The sequence below is a fragment of the Camellia sinensis genome, chromosome 11 (genome assembly GCF_055761805.1).
Source record: "Camellia sinensis isolate YWXY chromosome 11, ASM5576180v1, whole genome shotgun sequence".
Classification (NCBI taxonomy): domain Eukaryota; kingdom Viridiplantae; phylum Streptophyta; class Magnoliopsida; order Ericales; family Theaceae; genus Camellia; species Camellia sinensis.
Window position 1 is genome coordinate 114,588,940 of NC_138971.1, and position 11,258 is coordinate 114,600,197.

At 35.1% G+C, this 11,258-nt stretch overlaps 1 long non-coding RNA gene across 1 annotated transcript; it reads right to left on the bottom strand.

The window, feature by feature from the left end:
- Positions 1–4,367: 4,367 nt before the first annotated feature.
- LOC114287811 (uncharacterized) lies at positions 4,368–11,258 on the bottom strand. Its single transcript, XR_003638030.2, has 2 exons — positions 11,044–11,258; positions 4,368–4,908 (listed from the first exon to the last, which is right to left on the bottom strand). It is a non-coding gene; the product is annotated as an uncharacterized LOC114287811 (long non-coding RNA).

The following is an 11,258-nucleotide window of genomic DNA, read 5'->3' on the forward strand; positions in this document are numbered from 1 at the left end:
AACTGAGAGAGATGGCAGAGGGAAGCGACAGCGAAGGACAGAGGATGGTGGGCAACGCTGAGTCCGGCGGCGACGCGACGGTGGCAAGGCAAGATTGCGACCATAACGAGGTCCATTTCATCATCATTGTCATTTGTTGTTGTTATATACATATATATATGATTGTTGGGTTAGATTTCTGCTATTGATTTTTGATGAAATGGGTTTAGTGAAATGGGTATTTTTGAAATAGGTTTGATGCTAAATGGAAGGAAAAATGAAACTCTGTTCGATTTTCTATTAGATTTGTTAGAAAATGTTTTGTATATTTATATGATTATTGGGTAAACTTTCCCCCTTTCTGTACCTCTCTCTGCATCTCTAAATTTATAAATGAAACTCTGTTCAATTTTCTATTAGATCTGTTAGAAAATGCTTTGTATATATATATATATATGTATGCTTATTGGGTAAACTTTTCCCCTTTCTCTACCTCTTTAAATTTGTATATAATTTTAATGCTTGAACATTCATTAGTATGATTGGAATTTCTATACTTTTTATATATATATATATATATTTGTGGTAGTGTGTATACCATGTGTTAATAGAACTTGCAGCAAATTGAGAAAATGCATATCTTCTGGAGGATGGTGAACATAAGAAGGCATGCTTGATAGGAAACTGTGCCAATTGGATTTTTGATTTTTTTTTTTCGTATCAAGGTTGTTTTGTATCTTAACTTTATTTTATATTTCTATGTTCTTATATTTATTTGGTATAAATACCATGAAGTTCTCATAGTGACATATTCTTCCTTATTGTACTTAAATTGATAAATTTATTTATTATATACATTAACTTTGCACTGATCTGTGATAAAATAATTAATCATATTCAATGGACCGTTGCATATTATTGTGCGACTTGCTTCATTCTCCACATCAGCTATGTATTCTTAGACAAAGATATTTATCAAGAATACTTCTAAAATGCTATCAGATAATTCATCTTGTTTGGTTTACTTTTCAGATTATTCAATTTTTGTTTATGCTTTTTGTTTATGTTTTATTATCTGTACGTTATTGAATTACAAGTAATGGGAGAGAATAATGTTGTTGATGAGTTGGCCAATTGTGGTTGGAAGTCGAAATTGGGCATGTCATTTGACTTTGAACAAGCTGTGTATGACTTTTACAATACCTATGGCGGCAAGGTGTGCTTTAGTATTAGGAAGGTGTATGCAAACAAAAACAAACATACCAAGGAAATAACTTCACAAACTTTTGTATATTACAAAGAGGGAAGTCGGTGTATTGACAAGTGAGATCCACTAGTCAAATTTCCAAGACAAGAGGTGAGATGTGGTTGTGGTGCCCAATTTAGTATAAGTTAGATAGAAATTTAGGAAAATATGTTGTTTGTGATTTTGTTGAACATTATAATCATGACCTTGTGCCTCAAGAGTGCATTCATATGTTGCCATCTCAAAGAAAAATATCTACCACCCAAGCAATTGAAGTAGAATTGGCTTCAGAATCTGGAATTCCTCTTAAGTCTACTTATGAGCTATTTGGTAGGGAACCTGGTGGAAGAGCATCACTTGGCTTCACAAAATTGGATCAAAAAAATTTCTTAAGATCGAAGAGACAAAAAGATTTGGAATATAGAGAAGCAGGTAGTGTATTACATTACTTTCGTAAGAAAATTGTGGAAAATCTATCATTTTATTATGCAGTTCAATTAGATTGTGAAGAGCAAATAAGTAATATATTTTGGGCCGATACTCAAATGATCATAGACTATGGTTAATTTGGTGATATAGTGACCTTTGACACTACTTACAAATTAAATAACGAGAGGATCAAAGGTGGGATGGAAAAATCTATTGCAAAAAAGAAAATGATGTAATCTAAGCAGGTAATTACACGAAAAATTGCATATGATTAAATGATATTTTTTATATGAAAAATGCACTAGATTAATAAACTAAAACAATGATTTAATCTGGTTGGATAACTAAGTTTCCCACATATCATTCAGTAGTTCTTCTTATAATCTAGTCGGGTGATTTTTTTTATTTTCTATTGTCATTGGTTGTATATAGAGTGCTGCTATTTATACTTCCCAAGGTCAATCTCAACCTCATTTTGCCATGGGTAGTAATTCTATGCAAGTAATATTTAATATTGTGTGCAACCTTTTAGATCATAGCTTTATGAAATTGAATATCATATGTTTTGTTTATTAATCTTGTTGGATAACTTAGTTTCCCACATATCTTCCATGGTTCTTCTTGTAATCTAGTCAGGGCCGGCCCTGAGTTTTCGGGGGCCTAAGGCGAAACAATTTTTTGGGGCCTTTTAGATATTCATAAAAATAAAAATAAATATCGCCCGAATTTTCAAAAATAATTATTTGAGTTTGCAATTCGTATTTTTTTTATATTTTTTGTATTTGGCAACTTTTTTTGTTTTTTTCAAAAAAAAACAAAAACAAAAATATTATAGTTTCAAGTGTATCTAAATTAGATGTATCTACAAAATAAATAAATAAAATTGTGTAAAATATTTAAAAAACCACTAAAAAACACATAATTGGGCCATAAAAAGAGAAGAAAAAAAAAATAGGCCCCATAGACATATACATATATTTTATATTTTATTTTTTTTAATTGGGCTAACAACTAACACTTACAAATATTTTTTAACTGGGTATTTTATCAATTGAGCCAAATAAAACTTTGGAGGCATTTTAAAATGGCCTAAATAAATTAAACAAAATTGGGTCATTTTGAATTTTTGATATATTACAAGATAATGAATTTTGGGACCCTTTTTCGGGCCTAATTTTTGGGGCCCTAGGCACAGGCCTCATTGGCCTTAGCCCAGGGCCGGCCCTGAATCTAGTCGGCTGATTTTTTTCATTTTCTATTGTCATTGGTTGTATATAGGGTGTTGTTGTTTATACTTTCCAAGGTTAATCTCAACCTCCTTTCGCCATGGGTAGTAATTCTATGCAGGTAATATTTAATATTGTGTGCAACTTCTTCTTCTTCTTCTTCTTCTTTATATATATATATATATAAATACATTATAAAAACTAGTTTTTTCTTTCATATTTTATTTTGTTTGTATTGGTTGTATTTAGGATCATGGTCATGGTGTCTATGTTTCGTAACCTCGACCTCAATTTCAATCACAACTTCAACCTTGGATTGTAATGGGGGGTACAATTGTTCCTTCTCTTATGTATATTACATATGATGTAAGTTGTAATTAATTACATAATTTACATTGGAAGGGTACTATACATTGCAATAAAATTTTAATAAATTTAGCACTAGTGCAGGAAAATAACATGCCTCAATCAATGCCTTTTGTCTATCCCACTCACGCATCCTTTCAAGAGTTGCTTCGAGGTACAAGTATTCAACACTTTACAGTCAGTCTTGCAAGCCTCACATAGTCCTGCTGGCAGTCATGTAGATAGCATCCCCAAAGGTTGTAAAGATTGTTGTATCAACACTCTCTATGGCACGGCAAAATTGTGCTTTGGGGTCATTTATTTTTTATGTTATTGTTTACACTCCGAACAATGTTAGGAAAGGAACTAATGTAGCCAAACTGGATGCATAATTATTATGACATTATTATCATGGATTGATTGACAAACTTCTATGACAAGAACTACAAGCAAAATGGGTATTTATCTGTTTTCAGGTTGTACTTTGGTGGATTAATTCTACTCTTTTTCAAAGTCATGCAGTATTGTATGTAACTGCTGAATACTGCTTGGATGATGGAGACATAATTGTAGCATCCACTCTCAGGAGGCTTTTATTTTATTTCGGCAGCACTTTTATTTTGTTTGGATCATATAGACACCAAATAGTGCTTGGATGGTGGATTATTTTGTTTGGACCATAACTACTGAATAGTCCTTTGAGTTGTTGTCTTGTTAATGTCCAACAATATTCCTTTTTGTTTTTGATAGATTTTATGCTTATGATCTGGGTGTCCCCAATTTAGAATTGAAGTAATAGCTTAATTCTACTCGTTTCTCAAGTGAGTCTCGGTCCATCATGTTATCATACTGTTGAGTATTTTGATACAATTCCAGAGTCAAAGAAAATAAAAAGAAAAAAATGTATTGAAACAAGAATAACAGATTTTGCTGGCAATTTGATCCATATTTTGTTAGGAATCTATAACACCCAATTAGAATGCGGAAATAGAGAAGAGCAAAAGTACAAGAATTATAAATTACACACCCACATGCAAAGGTAACTTCATTAATTAAGCATAGTACGGAATAACACCCAACTTGATCTAGATTTTGTTACGAATCTACAATACTCAAATAATTGGGTCATAGAATCAACACAATTGACATAGCATAGGTAATTTCATTAATTAAGCATTGTTGGGATTTTACATGTACATATCAAAAATCCAGTGTTCAAGCTTTACAACCCAAATACAAGTTATACAAGCAGTGGTTACATTCACTAACAGTGGTTACATTCACTTGAGCAACACCATTAGCATGGTAAAACCAACCTACACTATGGTTGTAAACATAATGAATTTCATAGCTCCTTGGTTTGCCTCAAGTCGTTCTAATCTATTCTTAACTTTATTGTTTCTCTCAAAATCATAACCATACACTCTCTCATCTTCATTCTTCATATGAATAACTTTACTTCTCCTTTAGATATTTGATGCATTTCCAGTAGGAGCTGCTCCCCACGCAAAGTAGTTACACATCTTATCTGCATACTTGAAATACAACATTCCCGGATTTTTCTCTTATTCTGATATGTACACTGTTGTTTTTTTTTTTTTTTTTTTTTTTTTTCCTTCCACATTTGCATATTTTATTTTGAAAAAATCCAGCATCATTGTTTGAACCCATTGACATGTTAATCTTAATTACAAGTAAACACAAAATTCAAACTCAGATGTAACCATGGGACCTTAACCTAGGCAGCTAATTAAGCATGTAAGAATACAACTGAGATCAATCACAACACAAATAAATAAATAAATAAACAAAGAGCCTTCAACTGCATCACATTCATCCATCAAGTAACCTAGTTCAGATATGATTTAATTCAAAAACCAAAAGATGGAAAAAATAAAATAAAATAAAATTATGTATTAGAACTTAGAAATAGATTATAGCTACTTGCATACTCTGTGTTCAAGCTTAAAGAGAGAAACTCAAAAAGAGGGAAAGAATAAAACATTATTGAACTATTCACACATGTATAGATATGCTTTTTATGACACTTCTCCATAAATAAAGAAATCAATATACTTTTTGTTGAATCAACTTATCATTTGTAGGGTGACCAAATGTTAAGATGCTAATGGAGTTCACTACATAAATCAATCAGAAAGTATAGCTTATTCACTATGTTTGTACATGAAAAAGCTTGAGACATCTAGGACAATGGAAAAAGAGAGAGAAAAAGCTTGAGACATCTAGGACAATGGAAGGAGAGAGAGGAAAAAGCTTAAGAGATCTAGAAGGATAGAGTCCAGTAATCCAAAAGCAAGGAGGAAGGAAGACAACATCTGATTCACAACATGCAGGCTTATTCACTGTGTTTGTAGATGATATCCCTGAATCCATGAACTCGAAGAACTTGTTTGGGTTGTTCACTAAATTTGGAATAGCGAAAGATGTATACATCCCCATGAAAAGAAGGAAGGCAACAGGTTCAAGATTTGGGTTTGTAAGATTTGATTGCCCAGTGGCTGCAGAGGTTGCAGTGCAAAAAGTAAATGGATTATGGTGTGATAACAAGGAACTCAAAGTAAAGGGAGTAGAGTATCAAAAAGGTCAGGGCAAGTATGCAAAGAAGGACGTGCCTTTCCTTACACATAGAGTGAGTCACCCAAAGGCAAACATCAAATCCATTTAGGGTCAACCACAAAGATTCCAACCAGCGAGGCATAACTTTTGCAGAGATGGTCAAAAGGGGAACTACTTATCAAAAAGTATTATGTCAATTCAAGCCAAGGAAGCTGGGATTGCTTGGCTTTATAAGAGCTTAATCATTAAACTCAAGTCTTTCTTGGCCTTCTCAGATTTAAGAAAGAATGTAGGAAAAAAGGTCTAAAGGACATAGCTATCAGAATAGGAAGTGGAAAATTAGCAATGTTAACCTTCAATTCATTATAAAATATGAAGAGCCATGCAGTTAGTTTAAAGGAATCGGTATTTGATTAGTGCGATTCAATGAAAGAATGGAAATCTGGTGCAGTCATTGAGCAGGAAAGGTGTGCTTGGATTAGTTGCTTTGGCCCTTTTAATTTATAGAATGTTGAAACATTTAGAAGCATAGGTGCTCTATGGGGAGAAGTGGTCCAATTTGATGAGAATATTACCAGAGAAACCTCCTTTTAGTATGGGAAGGTTAGAATTATCACCAGTTGCATGGAGTTCATTAATGGTGTTGTGCTGGTGAAAAGCAAAGGAATAGACTACCCTGTGAGAGTGTGTGAAAATCTTGAATCCTCTGCGGTAATGGAGAAGAGCTTATATCAATGTGACTACCGACAGGTGAATGAAGGAGCATATGAAAATGGTGGTGATCAAAACAGAAGAGAGGTCCATGGCACTGAGACTGAAAGAGGAGGAAGGAGTGATGAGGTAGTAATGGTGGATGCATGTGCGGAGGATGAGGTGGCCAACTCAAATAAGGACACATCAACTACCAACAAAGCAACAGAAGATGTAAAGAAAAGTTAGGTGTCAGAAACCATAGCAGAAACAGCAGATTGTGGCCTTGAGAAACCAAACGATAGAGGTAACAATAGGTTGAATGGATGCATGTTGGAGGGAAAATCATCAAACCTAGGAGTAGGTAGAACCATTACACTTGAAGATGATATTTACACCCCAGGTTTTATTAAAAACATTAATAGGTCTGAAGGGGAGATGCCAATATCAACCTAGAAGTGGTTATTAGAGAAGCCCATCAGAAGTGTGTTGCTGGGCCTTCTGAGGTTCCCACCTCCATTAGTGTTTACCCAGCCCATGCCCCAAACTTCATTTGTAACCATATAGTCCAAGCACATACTAGTTCAAATTACTCTGGCTCTACTCAGGGAGCCAAAATCAGCTCTTCTCTCTGCAAAATAAATGGTGGATCAGATGATGAAGCAGATGGTGAAGTAGATGGTAGTAGAAAGGAGAAAGGTGAAGAGAAAACCTAACCGCATGGGTCAATCATTCCCTCATTTCTTCCAGAAGGGTGCAATTTTCAGGGCAGCTACAGCTGCTATCTACCTATCAATTACGCAAAATAGTCATTCTAGTAGAATTAGTATAAAAAGAAGAAAGCTTCTTGAGGAAGCCCAAGCTACCATTCATCTCTGGGCATCAACTTTGAAGGAAATGAATCAGAAGCGATGAGCAAATTGGTGGATATGGAAAAAAGAGATGCACAAAGATTAGCTGGTAGCCTGGTGCTGATCAAAGGAAGGTGGATGGCTGCACTTTGTAGGCCATTCATTTAGGGGTTCTTGCTGAAACTGGTTGTAACGAAGATGCTATCCTGGAATATCAGAGGATTAGGAAGACCAGAGAAAAGGTGTAGAATCAAAAAAGTTGTTAAAGAAAGAAAGATTGATATTCTACTTATACAAAAGACAAAGAGAAGCACTATCCATGACAGGGATGCAAAATCGGTTTGGCTATGGGATAATATGGAATTCTTGGCAGTGGATGCTGAAGGAAGATCAAGTGGTCTATTATGCATATGGAATCCAGAAGTCTTCACACTATCAGATTGCTGCAACACCAAAAACCTCATTCTCATCTCAGATATCACTCATGATCTTTTTGAATGTGTTGTCATTAACATTTATGCTCCTAATGATATTGCCAACAGAAGAAAGTTATGGGATTCAATCATTAATCTTAAACAACACTTTTTGAAACCTTGGAGTATGGGTGGAGATTTTAATGAAATACGGTATATGGTTGAAACAAAATGATGTAATAGGAGGGATAGAGGAATGCAAGACTTCAATAATTTCATTGATCAACCAGCATTAGTTGATATCCCAATGCTTGGTAGAAACTTCACTTGGTGCAACTTAATGGAAGGTAAGAGATGAAGCAAAATCGACAGATTCCTTACGGAGCCTCTATGGCTAGAAAAATACAGTTTCAAGCTTTGGGGCCTACCTAGGAGAGTATCTAATCACTGCCCCCTACTACTAATCCCAAGCCTTTTAAATTTATAGATGCCTGGGCACTTCATTCTAATTTCCTAGCAACAGTGGAGAAGTCTTGGGTTGAATCCTCTGTTCAAGGATGGGCTGGCTATAGACTGATGAGGAAGCTCAATGCTTTGAAACTGGAATTAAAAAAATGGAATGTTGAAGTCTTTGGAAATGTGGTGAATCAACTCAAAAAGGTTGAAGATGATCTACATGCTTTAGATTTAGTAGCAGAATCAAGATCACTCAATTTTCAAGAAGTAACAAATAGAAGGGAAGTTAGAAGTCTCGTATGGAAATTGAGAAAAAGGAATGACTGGATTTGGTTTCAAAAATCTAGATTAAATTAGGCACAAAAGGGGGACAAAAATACCAAATTCTTCTATATCATTGCAAGCAAAAGGCAAAGCAAAAATTTGCTGGACTCTGTGATGACTAATGGAGTCAGATATGATGATCCTATGATGATTAAATAAGAAGTTTTAAGGCATTTCTCATCAACTTTCTCAAAAGATTGGGTTTGTAGACCAAAAATTGATGGATCCTTTGTCACTTTATGCTCCACCAAGGTATTGAAGGTTCTAGAAGCTCATTTTACCATGGAAGAAATTTGGAGGGTGGTAAAGGAATGTAATGGGAAGAAAGCCCTCGGGCCAGATGGTTTCAACATGGCTTGCGTACAAAAGTGTTGGAGATTCATGAAGGGTGATGTATTCAAATTCACGCGAAAGTTTCATTCCCATGGCAAATTGGTCAAAGGTCTGAATAGTTTATTCATCACTCTCATTCCCAAAATGGTCAGTCCTTCGAGCCTCTTTGATAATAGACCAATTAGCCTACTGAATCTTGCCTGTAAAATCCTTTCTAAAGTTCTATCAAATAGGCTAAGTTTGGTGTTACCTAATATTATTAGTGAAGTCCAATCTGTCTTTTTAGGAGGAAGACATATTTTCAATGGAAACATAATAGCCAATGAGGTGGTGGATTGGTGGAAGAAATACAAGAAGAACGGGATCATTCTTAAATTGGATTTTGAAAAAGCATTTGACTCAGTAAACTAGAACTATTTGTGGTCTATGTTAACAAACTTTGGCTTTGGTGATTTATGGGTAAGTTGGATGAAAGAATGAGTGACCTCAGCTAGAATCTCTATTCTTGTTAATGGCTCTCCAACTGATGAATTCTCACCACACAGAGGGTTAAAGCAAGGTGATCCTCTCTCCCCCTTCCTTTTCAACATTACAACTGAAGGCCATAACTTCTTGTTGGAAAGAGCAAAAGATAAAGGGCTAATTAAGGGTGCCTCAGTAGGCCAATCAGGGTTAAAATTATCCTATCTTCAGTTTGCCAATGAAGCTATATTATTTTGTGAAGCAAAAGAGGAAGAATTGGTGACTATTAAAAGAATCCTTAGATGGTTTAAGATAATATCAGGCTTGAAAATAAATTTCCATAAGAGTGTACTTCGTGGAATAGGAATTGATGGAGATCTTGCCCAGAATTTTGCATCCAAATTCAACTGCCAGTGCCAAAAGTTTCCTATGAAGTATTTAAGGCTGGCCATTGGTGCAAACACTAGAAGAATAAAGTATTGGCAACCTATGGTAGACAAAATTAAGTCAAAATTGGCTCTCTGGAAAAGAAAGTTGCTCTCTTTTACCGGTAGAGTGACTTTTATAAAATTTGTGTTGTCCAATCTCCCATGCTATTATTTATCTTTATTCAAAGTATTGACAGACTACAAGCAGCCTTTTAGTGGGGGAGCTCTGAACAATAAACGAAAATACATCTTGTGTTGTGGAAATCTGTCACAACCAGTGAGAAGCAAGGTGGACTAGGTATTGCGAATTTGAGAGAAATGAATAGTAGCTTACTAATGAAATGGTGGTGGAGATATGGGATGGAGGAGAAGGAACTATGGAAGCAAGTGGTTAAAAGTTGATATGGAGTTGTTGGTGGTAGGGGTAGGCGCGGATCGATTGCGGCCATGAAACCCCCAATTCGTCATCCGTCCGCCAAATTGGTGGATTGGAGAAAATCAATCCGCATCCGTCCGCCAACCCGGCGGATGCGGATTGACGGATTTGGTTTGACGGTTGAAAATTTTACGAATTTTCAACATAATTCAATCGTACACTTTCTAAAAAAAATAACATTTTCAACATATCACATTGAAGAGGGTAATGAATTTAGAGGAAGCTAAAGATATCACGTTGAATTCAAGCTTGGGGCTCTATATGCTCAAACCCAAAAATCTATACCCCAAACCCACAAATTATATAAGCCTATTTGTACATATATACATATATCCATACATATCAGAGAAATCAGATTGTTTTGGAGTAATTTAGAGGAATTTGAATATCTGTTTTCTCAAACCCAAATATCTGCAATCGAAATCCACAAATTATATAAGCATATTTATACATATACACACATACATAGCAAAAAAATCAGATTAATTTTTGGACTAATTTAGAGGAAATTGATCAGAAATTTAAACACTAATAGACAGCACACAGTTACAAAATCAAGTTCTTTCAATACCAGAAATCATCACAATTCAAAAACAAATAGATAAAAAATCATCACATTAGGAAATTAAAATCATCACAGTTCAATACCAGAAATCATCACAGTTCACAAACAAAGCGCTAATTAATTAACAGAAGCCCTGAAAAAATAAGCAGATCTATACAAAGACAAGAAGAGAAGACAAAAAACCGAAGCCCTAAACACAGTCGCCGATCGTCGCCCAGTCAAAGACAAGAAAAGAAGAGAATAGAAGAGAAGAAGAGTAGAGAAGAGAAGAAGAGAAGAATACCTGTCGCTGGCCGATCATCGAAGAGAAAAGAAGACATAGAAAACAGTCGCCATCGCCAACACAGACCACAGTCGCCGATACCGATCGATTCTCGTCGCCTCCGTTTAAGTGTGAGAGAGACAGAGAGAGTTGAGAGAGAGATGAACTCGAAACCTAGGACTCAAACCAGAAATGAAAAAAAAAAAAGGAGGCAAATGTTGGGTGTAAATGAGGGG